Raw genomic sequence first — 12,602 nt, 5'->3', positions numbered from 1 at the left:
TCATAGAATCAAATACAAATGTTCAAGAAACTGAAAACTCTAGTAATGCAATTGAAATTAAATCTTGTCCAATCTCAAAGTTCATTTGAATTCAGCATATTTTTTTTCAACACAAATTGGATGAACACAAAGCCAACTGCAATAAATGATGACCCGAAAAGAGTTCTCTCAGGGAGGAGAACCGTCTCCAGAAGAGATGAGAGCTTTGATGTTGAAAGCCAGTATCCCGAGGCCTTTGTGCCATTCAAAATTTGAGCCACCAGAGTCGGTGTAGGGAATAAATAACCCCAAATGATTGCGTGAAGCTTTCAAATTTCCAGTGAGAAACTAAAATCAAGCTTCTTCGACAGAAATGGTTGTCTGCACCAACATCACCCAGTTTGAGGAGGTAACTTAATCCAGATTTTGTTTGTGAAAGAAAATGACGAATGGACATGGTGGCACAATACCTCTTCTGCAGATGTTAACTGTTGTACCAAGCAACTTAACATGCTTTTGCCAAAGAGTAAAGCTAATTCTTGATTAAGCCCAAGTGCTTCCAATTACCAGGAAATGAATCTTGATCACCCAAAAGCTTATCTTTAAGAAGACACAAGCTAACATCCTTCACAAACATAATGCCATCGCTCTGGGATATCAAATTAACTGAAACTGAATCATTGGAGAAGATGGTGCATAACTGAATCAATTTACAAAAGTGCATAATGTAGTGCATTCCTGAAAACAGAAATACATAGTCAATAATAAGATTTGAGGTCCAAATATTTATCGAACATCCAGGAAGTGGTACAAGTTACAAAACCTTTGATACAATTTAAGTGGTCTTCAAAACAAAAACAAAATAGTTTGTATAAGAAATACGAGGAAAAAATTCAGAAATTTACAGGTTATAGTTTCTCTATTAGATAACGCATCAAGACTATAAGTTTTAAGTTTTGAATATATCACGATAGGAAGGTTACCCAACCATCATTAACTCTGGAACATGTAAAAAATAAGCAGAGCATTTAAACAGTTACAAAATTCAGGTGGATCAGACATTAAACAAACTAAATTTATTGTAATGGTAATTGCAGGACGAGCCATACCTGAAACTGGGTAGATGGTGCCACCTACCCAGGGAGAATGATAAAGCAGTAGGTCGTAGAAGAATCACCTGAACCTTCAACCTCACCAGCATAACTACCACCTCCAACCTGACCAAAATAAGCTTCAGTTATATGACCACAACCAGCAAGACCAACACATCCTCCTTAGGTTCAGCCAAGGAAAACAATTGAGAGCTTTATGCGCAGAACCAACCATTAGAAGCTGATCTTCGAACATACATTCAATCCAAGCTCCAAAAAGCTTTTCAGAACGAACTGATGGAGAGAAAAGTACCAATTCAAAATGCACATGCATCCAGCTTGGGTAAGTCTAAGCTGTTTATCTTTGTTTTTCAATTCCAGGTTAGGCAGAGCATTTATTTTGCATTCTTTAGTGGATGGTTCTAACATAAAACCATAGCCAAACAACTGCACATAATAATCCATTTCAACATCATCAATACAACCTTCACACATCTCTGATAGAGTAAATCAAGGCGCAATCTAAGAAATCAAGTCTTCAAAATGAGGGCCATCGAAATCTTGCAAGCACACTTACATATAGAGCAGTTTTGGTTTCAGAACAGAACTCCTACTATTTCTTTACACTCTATGACATTTTATTGTTGGTCCTGAGAAGGCCAGTTAATGGCTCGGGTTTTGTTTGACGAATAACACATGGACAAGTACCGTTTAAGGATAACCCCTGGCCTGGGGAGTACCAGCCACGTCTTTCAATGCACTATCAACTCTATCACCACAATTTATCACAGATCAAAATAAGGATCCTGCCTTGCATGGATTCCTTAACATCTATACGAAAACAACAATTAAAACCCTTTATTTGCAAGAAAACCCTTAACCCCTAGTTGTGTTAGCAAGAACATGCTTCAGAATCGAATGAACTCTATCAAATCACCAAAAACTTAGGAAAAAAAACAAACTATACTTGATAAAATTACAAAATAAAGAATCAAACATAACCAACAGAAATTTAAGAATCTCCTGAAGACGTTTAGGTTTAGCATACTAGGAGAATCAGAACTGGGAACTCAACAGGGAGAATAATAAATCAGTAGGTTGTAGAAGGTCCTTGCAAAATACATCTACTGCAGCCAATTCCTCAATCGCCGTAATTCTCTTGGTGACTCCTTGGAAAAAATGTCCCAATAGCACAATTAACACCAACAAAATCTATCAAATTAATAACCAGCCTGCTGAGCGATGGGAACCAATTGCCATTGTCACTGGGAGCATATGGGAATCCCTCCAATCAGAAAGAACCAGAATGTAGCCAATTGCCATTGTCACTGGGAGCATATGGGAATCCCTCCAATCAGAAAGAACCAGAATGTAGCCAATTGCCATTGTCACTAGGAGCATATGGGAATCCCTCCAATCAGAAAGAACCAGAAGGGAGCCAATTGTCACTGGGAGCATATGGGAATCCCTCCAATCAGAAAGAACCAGAAGGGAGCCAATTGCCATTGTCACCAAGAGCATATGGGAATCCCTCCAATCAGAAAGAACCAGAAAATTGTCAATTCCGACCCCTAATTATATGGAGGAGACGGTGTACTCTAACAATGACTTTGAGTTGGAGAATGACTGAATTTCATATATTACAACGATCTCTAATATACTCCCAGCAACAACTGCACATTTGCAGAATTTCCCGATTGCCGTCATAACGGAAGCAGTAGTTATCCAACATCAAATTAAACATGCACCTGGATCCAACTGCTTGAGTAAGTGTTAATTCTTCATTGCTGGCTAATAAATCCAGATTACCCTGCGAATTTACTTTTGTATTCTTTAGTGTATGGGTTCTGATAACTAAGAAACCAGCTATTGTGAAACCAGAGCCAAACCAAACCATAACCATAACCATAACCAAACAACTGCACAGAATAATCTAACAACGAATAATATGAAAAATCCATTTTCAACAGCATCGAATATCAACTTCTAATGAATCACATCTGATCTGATACGAGTAAATCCAGTTGCAATTTAACACTTCAAAATTAAGGCAATCTAAATCTTGCAAACAGAATTACATTCAGAGCTGTTGATCTCAGTGGTAGCTTTTGAAATAATTGATTTTAGAGTAGCCATGCCTTTCTCCTCTTCTTCTTCTTCTTCTTCAGCTTGGAAATGGCAGCGGAGGGAGGCAAAGGCGAAGAAAATTAGGTTTTAGAACACTTCCAATTTCTCTACACATTTTATTGTTGGTCCTGAGATGGATGATGGGCTGTGATACAAGTCCAGTAACGGGCCCAGGTTTTGTTTCACGAATGATTCTCAATGCTGTCGGATCCGGATATCCGAGACTGGTTATTGTGGAAATTGTAGGGGGAGGTTCATGTTGGTGATTTCGAAACACCACAACAGCCTGGTGATTAAGGAAATGAAATCAATTTTTGGCTGTTTGAACAAGGAGCCAATGTTCGGCCTAAGAAATTGAAAAATTTAAGTTGGTTCCTGTTATAAGTCTGTAATCTGTTCCACTCATAAGCATTGCTAATCATTAAGAAACTGAAGTGAAGACTCTAATAATGTAATCCAACTCAAATCTCATTCAATTTTAAGTTAATGGAATCCAACATTTCCCTGAATTCCCCAGTGTTTCCATCATCAAATAATTTAATCTGGAAAATGTATGTGTACAAGGTCAGACTCTGACATGACGGCAACACAATGAAAAAGCCATAAAGAGAAAGCGAATGGAAAGAGTCCCAACTGAGCATTTATCGTCCCATAGGAGATGAGAGAGCTTTAATGTTGAAAGCCAGCATCTTGAGTCCTCTTGATTCTGTGAATCTTTCAGATTTCCGCCTAGAAACAAACATCAAAAATCTTACAAGGAAAAGGTGGTCTAATCCAGATTTTGTTTGTGAAAGAACGATGACAGAAAGGGTCGTCCTGCACGTTCCACCTCCAAACTACATAGGCCACTAAGCACAATACCTCTTTTACCGTACCAAGCAACATAACATGCTTTTGCCAAAGAGATACTAATTCTTGAGAAAACCTAGTGCTTCCAATTACCAGGATAAGAAGTTTTTTGCTCCACTAAGAGCTTCTCTTTAAGAAAACACACATTACCATCCTTCACAAACATAATGCTATTTCTCTAGGAAGACAAACTGACTGAAGCCGAATCATTGGAAGATATGGAGTGCAAAAGTGCATAACTTCCGTGCATGCCTGAAAATAGAAACAATCAGTTAACAAGATTTGATGCCCAAATGTTACAAAATCAAAAAATTTAGACCACAAGACATTGAACCGATCATAAAAAGTGGTTATAAAATGCCAAAACACCGAAAACAAAACCGTTCATATTATAAATATTAGCAAAAAGTTAGGAGATTTACAGGTAGCATGGTTCATATCACTACCAATACGTAATACAGCAAGACTACCATCTACAATGATAATGAACTGAAGTACTAAACTAAAAGGGTTTTCTCCAATATACAAAAATAGACAAATTAGCTAGAAGCAAATTTTGATTTGCGCTGAGTATTAAGATAGGCATGCTGCCCAAACATCAGTAACCCTGTAACAAGTACAACATACGAAGAGCATGTAAACACATACAAAATTCAAGTGGACTAGAAGCTAAAGAATGTCAAAGAAGGCTAAATTTAAGTAAGTTCATTGTAATGTGAATTACTGGACCAGACATACCTGAAATTGAGTGGATGTTGCCCCTTTTGGAGAGCCTTTGTGCAACGCACAGTTCCACAAATATTGATGAGAGCTAGAGGTAGACAGAGACATTCTTTCATGACTTCTTCAATGATACACATTTATAGGCGACTTCCATAATTCCAATGCATCACAACTGCAGTCTTTTCAAGATCAGCCGCTGCACCTTGACTTGAGATCATGTGACCTAGGAACAACACTTTAGGTGCCAAGAATTCACAGTTACCCTTTGTGGTGTATAATTTGCATTCCCAAGTGTTCTTCATGTTCTTCCTAGCTCAAGGAGTAGCCGAGAACACCAATAATGAAAACAACGACAAACTGATTTAGAAATAGACGAAAATTCATTCTCCGAATTAAGCTGGTTAAGCTTTATCCTCAACTAAAAACCAGTAAAAATCCTCACAAGGCGGTGCATAAAGCATTTTTCGTATTCTCTAGTGGATGGTTTCCAACAATTTAAGCGACTTTTGCAAGATCTGCCAACATACCAGTGGTTAACGGTGTAACCTCAGATGGTTATTTGTTGGCAGATGATGAGTGGAATTTCACTGCCAACAATTTAAGCGACTTTTGCAAGATCTGCCAACATACCAGTGGTTAACGGTGTAACCTCAGATGGTTATTGTTGGCAGATGATGAGTGGAATTTCACTGCCAAAACCTTAGCTTACATTGTAGTGCCATCACCACATACAGGAGATGCTCTATCAGATTTTATCAAAACTTGCACTTTAGAATGGAACATAGATAGGAAATTTTTCTGCTGATAATGCTCCAACTAATGGTGTTATGACGAGAAATCTTATTAGTTGGCTAGATGGTAAGAATTGTTTGTTGCTTGGAGGAAAAATGTTTCACATGAGGTGTAGCAACCACATACTGCATTTGATTGTATTGTATGGCATGAAAGTAGCTACTGGGTTTATAGAGGGTATTAGAGATTGTGTTAAATATGTAAAGTCTTCACAAGCTAGAAAAGAGAAGTTTGAAATAGCATTGGCACAATGTAGATTGTCTGGAAAGTCAGTTAGTTCAGACGTAGAGACAAGATGGAATTCCACTTTTCTGATGCTTAAGAATGCCATTGCACTTCAAGAGGGTTTTGAAAAACATAGTGAGTTTGATTCTGATTTCGATATTCTGCCATCTAGACAACAGTGGGAACAGGGAATAGTAATTTGTAACTGTTTAGAGGTTTTTAATGATATTTCAACTCAGTTTGCAGGGATTAAGTATCCAACTGCAAATTTGTATTACACTGGGGTTTATGAAATTAACAAATGCATCAAAAGTTGGGAAGATAGTGAGTTTGACTATGTCAAATAAATGGGGTTGAAAATGAGAGAAAAGTTTAATGCATATTGGAGTGAAAGTAATTTGATTATGACCATTGGAGTGGTTTTAGATCCAAGGTATAAGGCAAAATGGGTAAGGTATACATATAAGAGAATTTATGGAGATGATAGATATGCAGATAGAAATTCAAAACAGACTTGACCCATATTAGAACATCACCCCCATATTCTATTTTTGTATTCTTCAGTGGATGGGTTTCAACAACAAAGATGAAACCACACGATGACAACTACTATAAAACCAACAGTAATCATGACCAAACAATTGAACAGAATAATCTAAAGATTTTGATGAATAATCGATCTCAATAGCATCAATATCGACTTCATAACCCATTTCTGATATATAATATGATGCTAGTGAATCAAATCTCTGATTAGAGAGTAAATGAAGGTGCAAATTAAGAAATCAAGGATTGAAAATTTAGGGGAAACCAAATCTTGAAAACACAGACTTACATAGTGGGTGTTGTTGATTTCGAATTGTAGTTCAGATTCTTATGAAATCCTCCATTCTGCTTCTCTTCTTCAGCTTAGAATTTCTTGTGGAGTGCAGCGACGAAAAACTAGGGTTTAGAAAGAAATGGGGGCTAAAGAGAAGTCTCGCTGTATTTAACTTTATGGATTCCCGTTATACGATGACCCGAATAGATTTACGGATCTGGACTAAAAAAAGTCCGCTACATGTGAAAACTACCATCACACCCATTTTTTAGATTTCCTCCACTGTCAAACCCACCGTCTCAAAAGTTCACGGGTGCACCCATATTTTCGTGAAAAATTATTAGCCAACCCATTTTTAAAAAAAATTGAAATGAATGAATATATCTTTGGAAATCATCAAAAATGACAGTATCGGAAACGACCTCACTGAAGCTCGATACCGCATCTAGTTCAGTATTGTTTGAACCTGCAATTATTCATATCATCCAAAATTTGACGATTACATATATCATCTATCTCTATCAGTAAAGACAGAAAGAACAAAAAGAGAGATATGAAGATAAACCTATTTGAATAGAGGATGAAGAACTCCCGGTGGAAGCAGCAGCACAGATTTGAGGGAATGATCTTCTAATCTTTTGAAATTTGAGGTGATTTGGTTGGAATTTGATGAGTCTGCTACATTCTCTTGATTTGAGAAGAGATAGTGATGGGGAAGATGACGATCGTAGATTTATAGACATTTTTTATTCAGAGAAAATGTGGAAATGGATGAAAAAGAAGAAGATTGAGAGTAGTTATTTATATTGGTATCGTTAGTATCGAATTAGATTCCACCTGAAGACTGAGAGAGGATAATGTTTGTTTAATTTACGGACTGATATTATTTGGTTTCATTTTAAGATGTTGATTTTTGAGATTCCCTTTGTAGCTGAACTTGATGATAAACTTTATAAGAGCAGAAGTGAAATCATGACGAGCTCAGTTTTATAATCCTTTGGCTAATGAAATCATCTAACACAACTGAGACCGTAATAAGCTTTAAACTACGCGTCGCGTATGTAAATCAACTCAATTTTGATGCAAAAGACACTACTAAACTAAAGTACAAAATGTAATGGACAAAATACTATATCATATCAAGGTGACACCAATCATCTAGCGCATGAAAGAGTGTGTTGCTATGTGTCGAAACTAGTTGAAGAAATAAAATTTGGAAAAGGAGATGGAAGTGTAGATGGGTTTTGTGTGCGTGTGACGTGCATTTAGAAGAAAATAGAGGTGTGAATAGTGATGCATAACCAAAATTTGTTGCGTAACTTGTTATGCATTCTCGAAATTGGTTGCATAAAACGTTCTGCAGCTTTTTTTTTGCATAACTTGCTATGCAGTCAAGAAAATGGTTGCATAACACATTATGCAGCTAGGTTTTTCTTAGTATTGAAACCAACAAAAAATAAGGTTGCATAACTTGTCATGCACCTACAATAATATCTACATAACATGTTATGCAGTCGTGACAATGGATGCATAACTTGTTTTACATCCGAAAATATGACTGCATAATGCATTATGCGTCGAGAAAATTGTTGCACAATCTTTTATGCATCGAGAAAATAGATGCATAACCTGATATGCATCCGTAAATATGGATGCATACTGCATTATGTATCAATTTTTTATGTACGCACTAAAATCAACCAAAACAATGGTTACATAACTTGTTATAGATGCACATAATTGTTATGCCGATGCATAATTTGTTATGCAGTCTAGAAAATGGTTGCATAATTCGTTATGCATCTGCAGAATGTGTTATGCATCATTTTTGGTGGTTGCATAATGGTTATGTAGTCAGTTTTCAAAAAAATTTCCTAAAATGATGATCACCTCCGATTTTTTCGTGAAAAACAAAAATTTGATATTGTTGTTTGTACTCGTTGCATAGCTTTCTTTAAAAGATTTTCAACAATATAAAATTTGTTAAATTCCAAGGCGTGGATTTTTAGATATATTATATCCAAGTTTGGTTTATAATTATACCCCTGAAAAAATAATATGCATAACGAGTTATTCCTGAAAAATAGTATGCATAACGAGTTATGTATTGATTCTTAATAATTTTGGATAATTTTGGGTGTCACGGTACCTAAAATTAACTGTGGGCCTGACAATGAGAATATTATTTCTTTTGGGTCTGCGCCTAATTTCTCCATCTAACATATGAGTCAGGGAAATCGGTTAAATTGACGTGCTTATACATTTGCTAGAATAAGCATTTCGGCACGGAGGCACTTAACATTTTTGATTTTTTTACTAATATTTTTTTTTGTTTTTTTGGAAAAGAGGCAAACCTCAATTGTATTCATCATAAAATTTGTTTCAAGATCAGGCATTTAGAGGACTGACTCGAAAAAATCCAACAGTTACAATAAAATCAAACAGACTACATCGGCATCCAATCCAGTCAAAATCATAGTCTCAGGACCCAATTTAACAACGATTTCCTACCATCCCTAACCAATTCATCAATAACGGGACAAGTATAAACGGTCTTGGTTGGATCAAATGTAACACATCCAAACCATATAACAAATCTAAGATAAATAGAGATGTTAGGATCAAAAAAATCAAATCGTTTCTCAGGATTTTTTTTAGACTCATAGGAAAACAGGTGACATAGGTATGCAAGGATCCATAGATCCAACCATTTGTCGATTTTTTTTCTTCAAAATAACAGTAACAAAGATTAAAAAAAAAGTATAATCTAACACGATTATAATCCGGCTAAATCGGTCTGGAAAGGACTTGATAGGTATCAAAATTAGTCTTGGTCTCTTAGGTGTCTTTGTAGAAACTTGTGACTATATTGTATGTGTATTTGGAAAACTGGAATTAGCTAAAAACTTCACTTGTGAAAACTGAAATTTTCCTAAAACTCCATGGACGATTTGGTCGGCAGAAAAAAAAAGTTATCGAAAAAAATAAATAATAAACGGGATAAAAAAAAGGTAATATTAGTTATTTAGAAAAGCTTGTTTTTAAGAGAGATTAAAAAATAAACGATATTTAAGGAGATATTTTAGGAGAGAATTATCCTAGGAAGTCAAAGGAGTTATTTATGGAGTCTTTTAGGGTAATTTGTTCATGTACAACTATTTTATTTATATTTCGCATTAAAATTTATTTACTTGTGTAATCAACTCCTACTTACAAATAAATATAGGTTCTTTATATAAGGAATTTTAAAAGTGGGTTTCATATGTAAAGAAAAGGAGAAATGAGCTACAAAAAAAGTTCCCCGGATTTGGTGGCGGGACAAAAATTGGGTAAGTTTATCATTTCTGCATTTTTATTCAAATCACATAAGAATAGACTTAGATTGACTTGAAAATTCTATTCTCCTGTGAGCAGCCTCGACATACACAGTACGTTTTGTAAAGAGATTGTAGGTATACTTTGATTCCCATCACTTTCTTTTTATTAGCAGTATTAGAGTATCAGTATTGTAAGTGTGTCATTAGTCTGTGTGTCAAGTCAACTGATCAACATTGACTTGACTTGTATTATTACAGCTAATGATTGTCTTTAAATATCTGTAATAATCCTCTCTTAAACACTACTGAAAATACTTCTTTCAAGAATAATATTAGCTTCAGTGTTTCTCATGGTATCAGACGATCCTGAGACAAAACTTTTTCTGCTAATAATATTAGCTTCAATGTTTCTCATGGTATCTACTCTTTCAAGAATAATATTAGCTTCAGTGTTTCTCATTGACTTGATGCATTTCTCACTGCTTCTTACCTTATTAATAGAACTCCAACTAAGGTTTTAAATTTCAAAACTCCTTTTGAAGTTTTATTTGGTATTTCTCCAGATTTTAATTTTACTGAACTTTTGGCACCATTTGATATCCTAATCTTACTCATTCAAGAGTAGATAAGTTGTCTCCCAAATCAGCAAAATGTATTTTTATTGGTTATAACCCTCTTCATAAAGGCTATAATTGTTATAATCCAGTCACAAAAAGACTTTATGTTTCAAGACATGTTACTTTTTCTGAAACAAAATTTTATTATCATCCTACATATGATTCTTTGTTTTCTACTCCTTGCATTGAAAATGTTTCTCATCCCTCCTCTTTTAGTGAACCTGTTCCATCTAGTACTATTGTAACTAGATCTCAAAAAGGTATTTCAAAGCCAACAGTTTTCAAAGATCATGTTACTTATCTTTCTACTAAACATCTCATTTCTTCAAATTATACATCCTTATTGACTACTTTTACTGAGCCAAAATCTTTTAAGGAGGCTATGAAAAATCTTGATTGGCAGGTATCAAGGAAGGATGAATATACTGCATTAATGGATAATGATACTTGGAGTTATGTTGCTCCTGAGTCTCATTTGAACATTTTAGGTTCTAAATGGGTCTACAGAGTCAAGAGAAAATCAGATGGTACTATTGATAGGCTTAAGTCTAGACTAGTAGATAAAGGTTATGATCAGCAAGATGGTATTGACTTTAATGAAACTTTCAGTCCAGTTGTTAAGTCACCTATAGTTAGAGTTGTTCTTTGCTTAGCACTTACTCATAATTGGCCAGTCAAGCAATTGGATGTAAGTAATGCATTCTTACATGGTTTTTTAGATGAAGATGTATATATGTCACATCCACAAGGGTTTCTTCATCCAGATTATCCTTCTCATTATGTGTGTAAACTTAAAAAGAGTTTGTATGGGCTTAAACAGGCTCCCAGGGCCTGGTTTTATAGGTTCAGTTCTTTTCTTATCCACTGTGGTTTTAAGAAATCTGTTTCAGACAATTCAATGTTTGTCAAGTCAACTGGTAGTGATATTCTTATTCTACTTTTATATGTTGATGACATACTGCTAACTGGTAGCTCTTCCATGCTTATTATTGATCTTATTACTTCTTTGAAGCAAGAATTTGCAATGAAAGAGTTAGGGGATTTGGCATTTTTTCTTGGGATTGAAGCTATTAGGAACAATGATTCTATAGTATTAACTCAAAAGAAATATAATTTAGAACTGCTGGAGAAAGCAAATTTGTTTGACTGTAAGCCTTGTGATACTCCAGTTGTTAAGGAAAGTAGACTTTCTATTAATAATGGTATCAAGTTGGATAATCCTAGTCATTACAGGATTGTGGTGGGTGCTTTACAGTATTTAACAGTGACTAGGCCAGATATATTTTTTGCAGTGAATTATGTTTCTCAATTTATGCATTCTCCATCTGATTTGCATTTACAGCTTGTTAAGAGAATCTTAAGATACTTAAAAGGGACAGTTGGTCTGGGACTTACTTTAAGGAAAAGTGATGTTACTACATTAAAGGCATATACTAATTCAGATTGGGAAGGTTTTCCAGATACCAGAAGATCCACTTCTGGTTTTGCCATTTTTCTAGGTTCTAATTTGGTTTCTTGGTCATCTAAAAAGCAGCCTACAGTTTCCAAGTCCTCTGCAGAAGTTGAATACAAGTGTCTCTCTGTTGCTTCCGCTGAATTGAAATGGTTTACATATTTACTGAATGATTTTCAGGTTGCAGTTAAGTTTTTGTTGTTGTTATGTGATAATACAAGTGCTCTGGCCTTGGCATCTAATCCTTTTTTCATGCCAGGACAAAGCACATAGAAATTCAGTATCATACTGTTAGAGAATTGGTTGAGGAAGGATTCTTGCAGCTTCAGCACATCTCTTCAGCAGATCAGCTAGCAGATATCTTCACAAAGGGTTTATGTTATCCAGCTTTCTCCACACTCTTGTGCAAGTTGCTGGGGTCTTCTGCCATATCTTCTTCAGTTCCTTCTTCAGTCCAGATTACAAATATTACTTAGTGTTTTTCTTTTCTTTTCTGTGTTTTGTATTTTTCATTTTGTCAATCTGATACTCTGTTCAGTTAGTATCAGCTTGAGGGAGGTGTATTAGAGTATCAGTATTGTAAGTGTGTCATTAGTCTGTGTGTCAAGT

At 35.4% G+C, this 12,602-nt stretch overlaps 2 long non-coding RNA genes across 5 annotated transcripts; both read right to left on the bottom strand.

Annotated features, from left to right (window-relative positions):
• Positions 1-23: 23 nt before the first annotated feature.
• Positions 24-3,441, bottom strand: LOC113319065. 4 transcript variants are annotated; one of them, XR_003345059.1, is made up of 3 exons: positions 1,648-3,441; positions 1,089-1,517; positions 24-717 (listed from the first exon to the last, which is right to left on the bottom strand). It is a non-coding gene; the product is annotated as an uncharacterized LOC113319065 (long non-coding RNA). The 4 variants fall into 4 exon arrangements; XR_003345053.1 differs by having other exon boundaries at positions 1,089-1,196; positions 1,303-3,438; XR_003345058.1 differs by having other exon boundaries at positions 24-360; positions 450-717; positions 1,089-3,430.
• Positions 3,442-3,639: 198 nt separating this feature from the next.
• LOC113319059 lies at positions 3,640-6,737 on the bottom strand. Its single transcript, XR_003345050.1, has 2 exons — positions 4,785-6,737; positions 3,640-4,298 (listed from the first exon to the last, which is right to left on the bottom strand). It is a non-coding gene; the product is annotated as an uncharacterized LOC113319059 (long non-coding RNA).
• Positions 6,738-12,602: the final 5,865 nt, after the last annotated feature.

This window comes from Papaver somniferum, chromosome 1 (assembly GCF_003573695.1).
Source record: "Papaver somniferum cultivar HN1 chromosome 1, ASM357369v1, whole genome shotgun sequence".
Classification (NCBI taxonomy): domain Eukaryota; kingdom Viridiplantae; phylum Streptophyta; class Magnoliopsida; order Ranunculales; family Papaveraceae; genus Papaver; species Papaver somniferum.
This window is presented reverse-complemented; position numbering and strand designations above follow the sequence as displayed.